The sequence below is a fragment of the Lipotes vexillifer genome, unplaced genomic scaffold, assembly GCF_000442215.2.
Source record: "Lipotes vexillifer unplaced genomic scaffold, Lipotes_vexillifer_v1.1 scaffold72, whole genome shotgun sequence".
NCBI classification, from domain to species: Eukaryota; Metazoa; Chordata; class Mammalia; order Artiodactyla; family Lipotidae; genus Lipotes; species Lipotes vexillifer.
In genome coordinates this window covers 412,905-424,829 of record NW_006769482.1, presented here as the reverse complement: position 1 = coordinate 424,829, position 11,925 = coordinate 412,905, and positions in this window count along the sequence as shown.

Sequence of the window (11,925 nt, the reverse complement as noted above, 5' to 3'; positions counted from 1 at the left end):
GCAGGAATCCAGTTAGACAGGTTTAGCCAGAATCCTCCATCCTGGATGTCTCCTCTTAGTGATTTCCCATCCACCAACCTCACAGTAGGCTCACTGGCTGTAAACCCCTAGCCATCTGTGCTGCATTCAGAGTTGGGCCTGATCTCTTGCCCCTATCGCAATAGTTTTGAGAAAGGTCTTCCTTACCATTTGAACAAATATCAGGATAATTTCTTTTAGCTTGTTTGAGAAGGAAAAAGAGAAGTGGTCCAGTTGTTGCTCCTTGGTCTGTTCCTACAGGTGACTGGACTATGGCCAGAGTGACTGGGGAGAGAGCTGTCAGTTTCTGTATTTGGGAAGTGAAGAGTGGACTGCATCCCCAAATTTCTGTCCTTCTTTAGAAGGATGCAGAAAAAGAGGTATGGGCAAAGAGATGCTCAGGAGAGGCAAGGCAGTGACCACCAGGGAGTTGGTAGGAAAGTGTTTACTTCTGCATTCTCAGAACTAAGGGAGAAGCGTGGTGCCTGTCCATTAGCCTCTCGTGTTGGAGGGAAGAAGGTGGGGAGACACAAAGCAGGGCTGCAGCCTCAGGTAGATGTCTACATGTGTCCCCATGTCCCTGTAGCTCACAGGTGGACATTGCAAGATCCTTCTATCTATCTACCTCAGCTTATTTTCATATTAATATATATATATATATATATATATTTTTGGCTGCTTTGGGTCTTTGTTGCTGTGCATGGACTTTCTCCAGTTGCAGCGAGCGGGGGCTACTCTTCATTGTGGTGCATGGGCTTCTCATTGTGGTGGCTTCTCTTGTTGTGGAGCACAGTCTCTAGGTGCGTGGGCTTCAGTAGTTGTGGATTCAGGTTCAGTAGTTGTGGCACACAGGCTTAGTTGCTCCATAGCATGTAGGATCTTCCCGGACCAGGGTTGGAACCTGTGTCCCCTGCATTGGCAGGCGGATTCTTAACCACCGTGTCACCAGGGAAGTTCCCTATTTTCACATTTAAGGCTTAATATGTGCTGAAGAGTGCTCCATCTGCTCCCCATTTAATTTTTTTTTTAAACAAAATCTTTTGTAAAGAGAAAGGGAAGGAGGATGTAAGAGCTACATTGATTCATGAACAAACATGGATCAGATAGGACTATGTCATATTACTTGTATAATCCACCATCAGAAATGTTGCATAGTAATGGAAATAAATCAGTTAAGCAAAACCGGTTATATTAGAGCTACTGATGTAAATACCAAGACTTTGTTTTCACCCTCTGCAAAGTACAGAGACAAAAAGGGGCCATGAAGGGAAACTGACCCACTGCACAAGCACATGAGAATGTGAAAGACGCGAGGACCTTTCTCCCCTGCAAGGTTTCTAGCCCCTGTGTTTAACGTGTTGAATCACTTCTACCTTCTGAGAGCTGTTCCAGCTCTTTATTAAAAAAATAAAGATCTTTGGGCTTCCCTGGTGGCGCAGTGGCTGAGAGTCCGCCTGCCGATGCAGGGGACACGGGTTCATGCCCCGGTCCGGGAAGATTCCACATGCTGCGGAGTGGCTGGGCCCGTGAGCCAAGGCTGCTAAGCCTGCGCATCCGGAGCCTGTGCTCCGCAACGGGAGAGGCCACAACAGTGAGAGGCCCGCGTACCGCAAAAATAAATAAATAAATAAATAAATAAATAAATAAAGATCTTTGATACTGTTTCTGCAGGAAAACACAGATTTATGCTTTGAAGTCCTATATGGAGAGAATATGTGGCCTCTATAGCTGAAAAATTTAGAATTCTAGGGAAAAAATTTCTAGACAAAAAATAAGATTTATAAAAAAAATGAATGTGTTAATATAATCCAACATAGTTTATATTATGGTTTATATAAAACCCAGAATAGATAATGTATGACATTTTAAATTAATATTTTATATCGTGTTTTCTTCTTCACCTGAAGACTAGAGACAAGGTCCCAATTGCCAAGAAATTAAGCGGAGTAAGGGAGATGGTGATGTATGGGGGAGGGACAGTGGCTTTTAAAACTGCAGTGTTCACTAGGGAAACAGAACTATAAATACCAGAGCAGTTAACAATTCAATAGAATAAAATACAGTCAAGCATCTAGATTTTTTTTCAAGGTGATAGTGAATGTGTAGTTTTTTGGGGAAAAATATCAAAACTATCCATTTTTCTTACAGATATTAGAGCTTGCTGAAGGGTAGCAGAATATGCCACCCCAAAATATGCCTCTTTGGCACAAGGATTATTTTGAGAAACAGCTGAGGCCATAGAAGCTCTGAAAACAGAGTAGAAGTTACCTTTTTGTAAGGGACATTTACATTTATAAAGTAATTCTCCATTTGTATGGGTATCACCTATTATGTACAAGGAAGAGGACGATGACAGTCTAATAAGTGATGGAGGCACACACTTGAATCTATATAACAACTTCACCCTTATTTACTTTACTCTTCCTGGAAATAACCCCCACCATCACCATGACTGGCCTCCCTTCCCCAACATCTTTCTTTTGTCTCTAGCTGAAGATGGTATTTAAGGTGGTGGCTTGGGTAATCTGAGGATTTACAGTTTCCCTGTGTATATTCCATGCACCTATGAGGTATACATGTTAATAAACTTCTGTTCTTTTTTCTCTTGTCAATCTGTCTTTTATTATTAGGAGGGTCTCAGCCAGGAACTCAGAGGGTAGAGGGAAAATTATTTTCTTCTCTTACACTTCCAAGCATGAATTTAAGTTCCCAAATTAGTTGCTAAATTTGTGAAAAATATTAGCTTTTCCAGGCCCAAGTTTCTGACCTCCAAAATGAAAGAGGAGGGCTAGCAATTGGAGTATTTGTCCTATGCCTCCATGACCTGTGCAATTTACAGTTTAATGGTCTTTCTAATGAAGATGGCTAAGAATTCTTTTATCCCCTGTGTCCATGGAATAAGTGATCCCCTTTGGCTACCAAGAATAAAGGGAAGCATTTCTCTTCTAGTCTTCATGACAGGCGTGTCATGGGAACGGATGTTGAGGGGTTAACGCGTCTCTCCCCAACAGCTGAGGCATTCTGGCTTTAGCTGTAACAAGCAAGATGTGATTTGTCACCTGCTCCCTGACACTAATGCCCACAAGTTGATTGGCTTCAGACAGCTGACTTCCCAAGGGGCTGAAACACATACACTCATAACGGGGGTTTTGTCTTATTACCTCATCTGCTGGGGCATCATCCATACACCGCCTCCACAGAGGAGACCAGTGGAAGGTGCCTTCACAGTGCAGGGTGGTTAGTCCTCACCTCTTCCCTGGGGAAGGCGTCTGTTTTCCTTTGTTAGGTCTTCAGGGTAGTGATGCCTTTGGTGAGGCTGCCTTCCCTCTTGTCCCAAGACAGCTGTAGGTCGGAGGCAGACACATCCCAGGATGTATGCCACTTTCCAGGCACTTTCCCAGATGTCAAATCGAACAACTTCCGTTAACATCTTCTTTGGTACCACAGCTGCAAGGAGAACAATGCCGAGTAACTGGCCCTCTGTCTTATTTTTCATTATATTCTGTTTTTTTTTAAATTGTAGTCTAATAGAGATAACATAATCGTAACCACTTTTTAAAAATTTATTTATTTATTTTATTTTTCGCTGTGTTGGGTCTTCATTTCTGTGCGAGGGCTTTCTCTAGTTGTGGCAAGCAGGGGCCACACTTCATTGCGGTGCGTGGGCCTCTCACTATCGCGGCCTCTCTTGTTGTGGAGCACAGGCTCCAGACGTGCAGGCTCAGTAGTTGTGGCTCACGGGCCTAGTTGCTCCGCGACATGTGGGATCTTCCCAGACCAGGTCTCGAACCCGTGTCCCCTGCATTGGCAGGCAGATTCTCAACCACTGAGCCACTAGTAAGGCCCGTACCCACTTTTAAGTGTGCAGTTCAGTGGCATCAAGTGCATTCACACTGTTGTGCAACAATCACCACCCTCCACCTCCAGAACTCTTTTCAACTTCCCAGACTTGAACTCTGTACCCGGTACACAGTAACTCCACATTTATCTGGGTTTTATGTTGGCAAAAATCTTCTTAAATTTCTCCAAGTATGTTAGAGACTTTTCATCTTATATGTTGTTCACAAATTATTGTTCCATGCCTAGCCATTTGTTTGTGTATTTCTCTTGTAAACTATTGGTTCTCTTTTTTCTGCATGGTGATTGGTGGATGTTTGTTACAAGAGAGCTCAGTGGCCAATGGAAATTTATGCTGTTGTTTTGGATGGAAGTCATGTCACCCAGGGATCTTTCTAGTGAGTTTGACTGGGAACTCAGGGGACCACTCACTGACCAGCAGACTTCATTCAGGGTGTGTCGTCAGGGAGCTTTGGGATGAAGAAGGCCCTGCTAGAAGCAGGAGGTCTCAGACAAGTGGAAGGTGGCATGTCTCATTGGTCTGCTGTCCTGAACTGGACTTTCTTATATCCTTTTAAACCACTGAATAGTTTTCTATAATATTAAGGTGACACAGTTTAATTAAATTCCCCTTCTGATGAACATCTAGGGTGTTTCTGTTTTTCATTATGATAAACAATACTTCTATAATCATCCACTTAACATTCATGATTATTTCTATAGCAGGGCTTTTTATAAATGTTATTGCTATCATAAAGTATACGTACACTTTAAAATCTGATGGATAGATGCTTACAAATAGTTCTTTATAAAGTCCTATACCAATTTCCTACCGAAAATGTATAAGTTTTCCTTCCCATGCCAGAAACATACAGATTCATTTGCTTACACTGGATATTATTATTATTTTTAAAAATAAATTTATTTATTTATTTATTTTTGGTTGCGTTGGGTCTTCGTTGCTGAGCGCGGATTCTTTTTTTCTAGTTGTGGCGAGCAGGGGCTGCTCTTTGTTGTGGTGCAAGGGCTTCTCACTGCCATGTCTTCTCTTGTTGCGGAGCATGGGCTCTAGGCATGTGGGCTTCAGTAGTTGTGTCTCGTGGGCTCTATAGTGCAGGCTCACAGTCTTAGTTGCTCCACGGCATGTGGGATCTTCCTGGACCAGGGCTCAAATCTGTGTCCCCTGCATTGGCAGGCAGATTCTTAACCACTGCTCCATCAGTGAAGTCCCTACACTGGATATTATTAATCTTTAATATTTATGCTAATCTAATTAGCTTAAATGATATCTCACTATTTTAATTTTCATTTCTCTGATAACTATTACGAGAGTGTTTTTGTTAACGATTTGTAGTTTTCTTTATCTAAACAGTCTACTCACATCCTTTATGCATTTTCCCTCCTGCTGGGTTGTTGTAATTTTCTTCTTCCGTTAAAAAATTTTGTGCATTATTTGCTTAACTTTTTTATGGTGTCTTGCCATATAGAAGTTTAAATTTTAATGCAGCCAAGTCCACCCTATTTATTTTCTTTATGGCTTTTGCATTTCATATCCTCATTAGTAAGTCATTGTCTTAGTCTGTTTGGACTGCTATAACAAGATACCATACATGGCTTACAAACAACAGAAATTTATTTCTCACCTTCTATGGGCTAAAAGTCCAGGACCAGGTCACCATCTGGTACAGTGTCTAGAGAGGACCCGCTATCTTGTTCCTAGAGAGCTGTCTTCTCACTGTGTCCCCACCTGGCAGGAGTGAGGGAGCTCTCTGATGCCTCTTTTATAAGGGCACAAATCCCATTCATAATTACCTCTCAAAGGCCCCACCTCCAGACTCCATCACCCTGGGGGTTAGGATTTCAGCATATGAATTTGGGGGAGACATAAACATTCAGTCCCTAACAGTACTTTTGTTACTAAACAAAAGTTTGTGTGCCCGATGCACAGTGAGGCCAAACAAACTGAAATGTGAGAGTCCGGAGTAGAGAAAGGTTTATTGCCAGGTCAAGCAAGGAAAATGGGTGGTTTGTGCTAAAAAACCTGAACTCCCTGATCGTTTTCAGCAAGAAGTATTTAAAGGCAAATTTAGGGTAAGGGCTGCAGGGTGTGTGACTTTCTTCTGATTGGCTGGTGGTGAGATAACAGGGTGGTGCTCCAGGAATCTTGTGCTCAGCTTGAAGTTACCATCTTCTACCTGGGTGGGGACCTTAGCTCCTGCAGAAGAATTCAAAGGTATTATTATATATATTTCTTCAGGAAGAACCAGGACCCAGCCCCAAGGCTGAACAATTGTTTCTTGACTTCTCCCTTATTTCTGCATTCCCTCCCTTCCCTGATTAGCAATTGTTGGAACCTACCTTTTGGGACTCAGGGAAGGTCATGGAAGCTAAATTAAGCTTATTTTCTGAAAACAAGAAACAGGGAACACAGAAAGGATTTGTACCTGGGAGACCCACAGTGTTCTGTTTGGTTTCACTTTCCCACCCAACAATCGAAAATATTCCCCCTTGGTTTCTTCTAGTACTTTTATAATTTCACTTTTTAACATTTACATCCTTAATCAATACAAAACATTTTAAGGCTGTGTGATTTTTTTTTTTTTTTTGCCACACCATGTGGCATGTGGGATCTTAGTTCCCTGAGCAGCGATCGAACCTACACCCCCTGCATTGGAAGTGCATTGTCTTAACCACTGGACCACCAGGGAAGTCCCAAGGCTGTGTGATTCCTAAACTGATGTTGGGGAAGAAGAAATTTTCCTCTACCCTTCTAGGTTCTTCTGGCTGGTCTAAGAATTAAATTGACATGGGGAAAATCAAACAAAAGTTTAATAACCTGTACATGGGAGAGACCCAGGAAACTAAGTAACTCACCCAAATGGCCGAAACCCTGACCTTAAATACCATCTTCAGCTACAGACAAAAGAGATGTTGGGGATAGTAGTTTGGAACTTCAAAGGAGAGAAAGGCAATTCACAGGAAGTTGAAAAAGCAAATGTTTGGTAAATAAATGTTTGCTGGGCCAGGCAGAGGTGAGGGGACACAAAGAAAACTCTGGTTTCTGGGTCCTGCTGACTTTCCCCCACCACACCTAACCTATATTCTTTGCAGATAACTCTGGACAGCTTTATCCTGTAAATAAGCCCTTTATCTAACTTCTTTAGGCAGCTAAGGGGAAGGGAGAAAAAATACTTCCTGAATCTCTTATTTCTTAAAAATAATCAGCCTGTTTTAATCCTCATGCCAAAGAGACACAATTTGGGGTGGCAAATTTTGCTCCCATACACCAGAAAGACATCTCAGATTTTCCTGTATGAACAGACAGTTGTCTCAATACCATTTAAAAAATAATCCATTCTTTCTCTACATTTTTGAACTTTGACTTTGTCATGTGCTAAATTCCCATTGGTCAAGTTGCCTGCAGCAGTGCATAGCCACACTATTTTCATTTCACAGCCATCGGTATTTTACCTGTGATAGGACAGTGTGCTCTCATCATTCCTCTTCTTCAAACTATCTTGGCAGATATTATTTATCTTTTAGAAAAATTTTAGAATTCACGTTTCAAGTTCCATTAGGCTTAAGATTGGTTGAATTTACTGAGTAATTTTGGTAATTTTTTTAATAGTTTTTGTTGGGATTATTTTGCATTACATTTCTAACTGGATGTTCCTTGCAAGGATGTTCTCCTCTGTGAAAAACTGTTACCAAACCAAACTTACATTTGCTCACCTGCCATGTAATAAAGCCAATCTACGGACACCAGGTTGTGGCGAAAGAAAGTACAGTGTTTATTTGCAGGACACTAAGCAAGTAGAATGGGTAGCCAATGTTTAAAAGACCCAAACTTGCACATGGCTTTCAGAGATTTTAAAGGCAACATTAGGGGTGAGGGTCATAGGGTGCGTGATCAGCTTGTGGACATTGTTCTTATTGATTGGTGGTGCAGTAACAAGGTGATATTTCAGGAATCTCAATCCTCAACCTTCTGGTTCCAACCAGTCTGATGTCTGTGTGCTTGTGGTTAGCAGTTTCCCACCCGGAGTGGGGGGTGGGGTGGTCCTAGTTTCTGTAAAAAACTCAAGGATATGCACCAGATTGTTATCTATATCCCTTAAGAAGGAACTAGGAGCCCTGTGACTCTATTGTTCAAGCTTAGTATTTTTCTTGTTTGACAGCTTTTCCGTTGTCTCTGCGTTTTCTCACTTCTGTAATACCTAACTGCTTGAATCTGATCTTTGGAACTTGGGGAAGGCCTAGGAGACTAAAGCTTTTTTTACAAATCGGAAGTCAGGACATGAAGGGACTTGTACCCAGGAGGGCCCCTCAGGGTCTGGCTTGGTTTCAGGGTGAATGGTTATTGTTTGTTGGAACCGTATCTGCCCACCTAATGGAACTCTCTTACTACTTCCACTAGATTTTATGTTGATCATTTTGAATTTTGGAAGACAAGCATCATTCCATTATTTAACTTCCTAGTTTTTGTCTCTTTATTACATTGGCTAGGACCTTAATCACTGTGCATGCTTGTTTTATTTGAAAATTCAATATTGTAAATTAAAGTAGGCAATTGTATTTTTATAAAATCTTCAAAGTAAAACTTGTAATTTGAACTCTGAAATAGTCACTGCAAACAGCAAAAAAAGAAAGAAAAAGAACACATCACTAATGAAATTACACATTCAAATATAGAACATCATGAAATTTCTACTTGGTAGTTAAAGGCTTCCAACTGTACCCCTCCCCCCACCATGTGCAACATTCTAAATTCTGAAAAAAAAGAATCCAAAGCATCCTCTGGGCAAAATATTTTTATAAGATACAAAAATCAGTCAATATATTGGGATATAGGACATTTATCTTGTATGAAGCTACAAAGCTATACAAAAGCAGTTGAATATTGTGTTTTGCAACTGCAGAAAGAATATCAATCTTAGATGGAACATAGTAGAATATGTTTCCACTTCAGAAGAGTAGAGCTGTGTAATCTACCAGATTGCTTACTGTGAAGATGAAACTCAATCCACATCTTGTTCTGAGGACCCTATTAGCAAATCCCTTTTATGAATAGAAATGGCATTGGTAATTCTTGAGTGACAATGTCACTATTTGTAATCACAGATTTTGTGTTTTATGGCCACACTGCATGGCATGTGGAACTTCCCTGACCAAGGATCAAACCCATACTCCTCTGCAGTGGAAGCATGGAACCTTAACCACTGGACCACCAGGGAAGTCCGTAATCACAGATTTCTCATTTTAGTCAATAATTTCTCACCTGGCTCCATACCTGAGCCCCCTTCACCTGGAATGTTCTGTTGTTCTTCTTTGCCTTGCTAGCTCCTTTAGTCCTTCAGCTCTTAGCTAACTTATCACGTTTCAAGGCAACTCTTCCTGAGGCCTAGACTGGGTCACATCTCCCCTGGGGCAACTGCAGCTTTCTCTACTTTACATTCTAGTTTCTGGTGTAAAAGAAAAATCAGAATGGAGTCAGTATTGCTAAGAGAGCTCTCTAAAATGGAGCCAGGAGGCCACTGATGAGGTGGGACTTATGCATGTCTCAGCTTGGATGGAATCTGAACTTTTGACCACTTATTGCCTTAACACAGGCATCCAGATCACCTGCACAGTGTTCCAGAAACCCAAGATACTTATGGGACCCTTACCCTAAATAACTTGTGACAGCATCTCTCTCTCTTTTTAAAAAAAAAAAAAATTAAATTAATTTTTGGCTGCTTTGGGTTTTTGTTGCTGTGGGCGGGCTTTCTCTAGTTGTGGCAAGCCGGGGTACTCTTCATTGTGGTGCACTGGCTTCTCATTGTGGTGGCTTCTCTTGTTGCGGAGCACGGGCTCTAGGCATGTGGGCTTCAGTAGTTGTGGCTCACGGGCTCTAGAGCACAGGCTCAGTAGTTGTGGCTCACAGGCTTAGTTGCTCCGGGCATGTGGTATCTTCCCGGACCAGGGATTGAACCTGTGTTCCCTGCATTGACAGGCAGATTCTTATCCACTGCGCCACCAGGGAAGCCCTTTCAGCCTATCTCTTCAAAACAAATATTTCCCATAATAGCCAAGACATGGAAGCAACCTAACTGTCCCTCAACAGATGAATGGATAAAGAAGATGTGGTATATATACACAATGGTATACTACTCAGCCATAAAAAAGAATGAAATAATGCCATTTGCAGCAACATGAATAGACCTAGAGATTATCATACTAAATAAAGTAAGTCAGAAAGAGAAACACAAAAACCATACAATATCACTTATATGTGAAATCTAAAAAAAAAAATGATACAAATGAACTTATTTACAAAACGGAAATAGACTCACAGACATAGAAAACAAACTTATGGTTACCAAAGGGGAAAGGTGGGGGAGAGGGATAAATTAGAAATTTGGGATTAGCAGATACAAACTACTATATATAAAATAGATAAACAAAAAGTCCTACTGTATAGCACAGTGAAATATATTTAATATCCTGTACTAAACCATAATGCAAAAGAAAAAAATAAAGGAACAAATATTTCTCTTTTGCATCAGAGCCAATTATAAGTCTTGCAAGACAACTGTAATAACCTTGTAACTTTTGCCTTTATAACCTCCTGTTTCTCTTCCCCAGAACACTCTTGGTTTTACCTGCATCCGTGTCTCCTGAATTGCAATTCCTAAGGCTTCAGACAAAACTCTGTTCTTTTCAGTCATGATACTGATTATTATTTGATGTTGGTCACAACTCTACCTGGCCCTTCTACCAGAATAGAAGCTCCACTGGGCATGGTCCACATGTGTCCCCAGCTCCTTAGTCCACACTTATCCAGATTTGTGGAGTGAATGAATGGATAATTTCATTCTTGAGTTTCTTAAGCATTTTTAAAAAACTAATTAATTAATTAATTAATTATTATTATTTTGGCTGCATTGATGCGCGTGGGCTTTCTCTAGTTGCAGTGAGCAGGGGCTACTCTTTGTTGTGGTTCACAGGCTTCTCATTGTGGTGGCTTCTCTTGTTGAGGAGAATGGGCTTTAGGCACATGGGCTTAGTAGTTGCAGCACGTGGGCTAAGTAGTTGCGGCACGTGGGCTCAGTAGTTGCAGAGCGTGGGGTCAGTAGTTACAGCGTGTGCGCTCTAGGTCATCCGGCCTTCAATAGTTGTGGCATGCAGGCTCAGTAGTTGTGGCTTGTGGGCTCTAGAGTGCAGGCTCAGTAGTTGTGGCACATGGGCTTAGTTGCTCCACGGCATGTGGGATCTTCCCAGAACATGAATCGAACCCATGTCTCCTGCATTGGCAGGTGGATTCTTAACCACTGTACCACCAGGGAAGTCCCAGAATTTTTGTTTTGACAGAATCATGCTCTACTTTTTTATTTATATGTAATATGTCAATTACCTTATTTACTTTCTGTAGTAAATGCATTTTCTTTCTTACATCTAAGGTGCTTATAAATTTGTCAATAAAGTCAGGCCTCAAAAACATAAAATAATGGAGACTCACATTCCCTGGTCGTGGAGTAGAATATCACCAAACATCACAACAAATATACTTTCTCAAGTCTTATTGGTAGTTTTTTAAAAATAATCATTAACTAAAGTCCAGAAAACTTAAAAAAAATTCTCTTCAAATTTAATAATTAATATTTTGTTTGTATAAAATTATGGTAGTGTCCTTATTTGTCATATCTTAAAAAGTTTTTCTTCAAAAGGAAGAAAATATGAATATATTTTTAAGTGTTAAAAGAAAGATATTGAAAGTTGAGCAATGTAATCAGATATTAAAGCTTATTCTAAAGTTATAATAAATTAGGGACTTCCCTGGTAGTTCAGTGGGTAAGACTCTGCACTGCCAGTGCAGGAGGACAGGGTTCTATCCCTATCGGGAAACTAGATCCCATATGCATGCCGCAACTAAGAGTTTGCATGCTGCAACTAAGGAAGTTTGCATGCCGCAACTAAGAAGTATGCATGCCACAACTAAAAGATCCCACATGCCACAACTAAAGATCCTGTGTGCTGCAACTAAGACCCAGTGCAGCCTAAATAAATAAATTAAAAAAATATTTTTAAGTT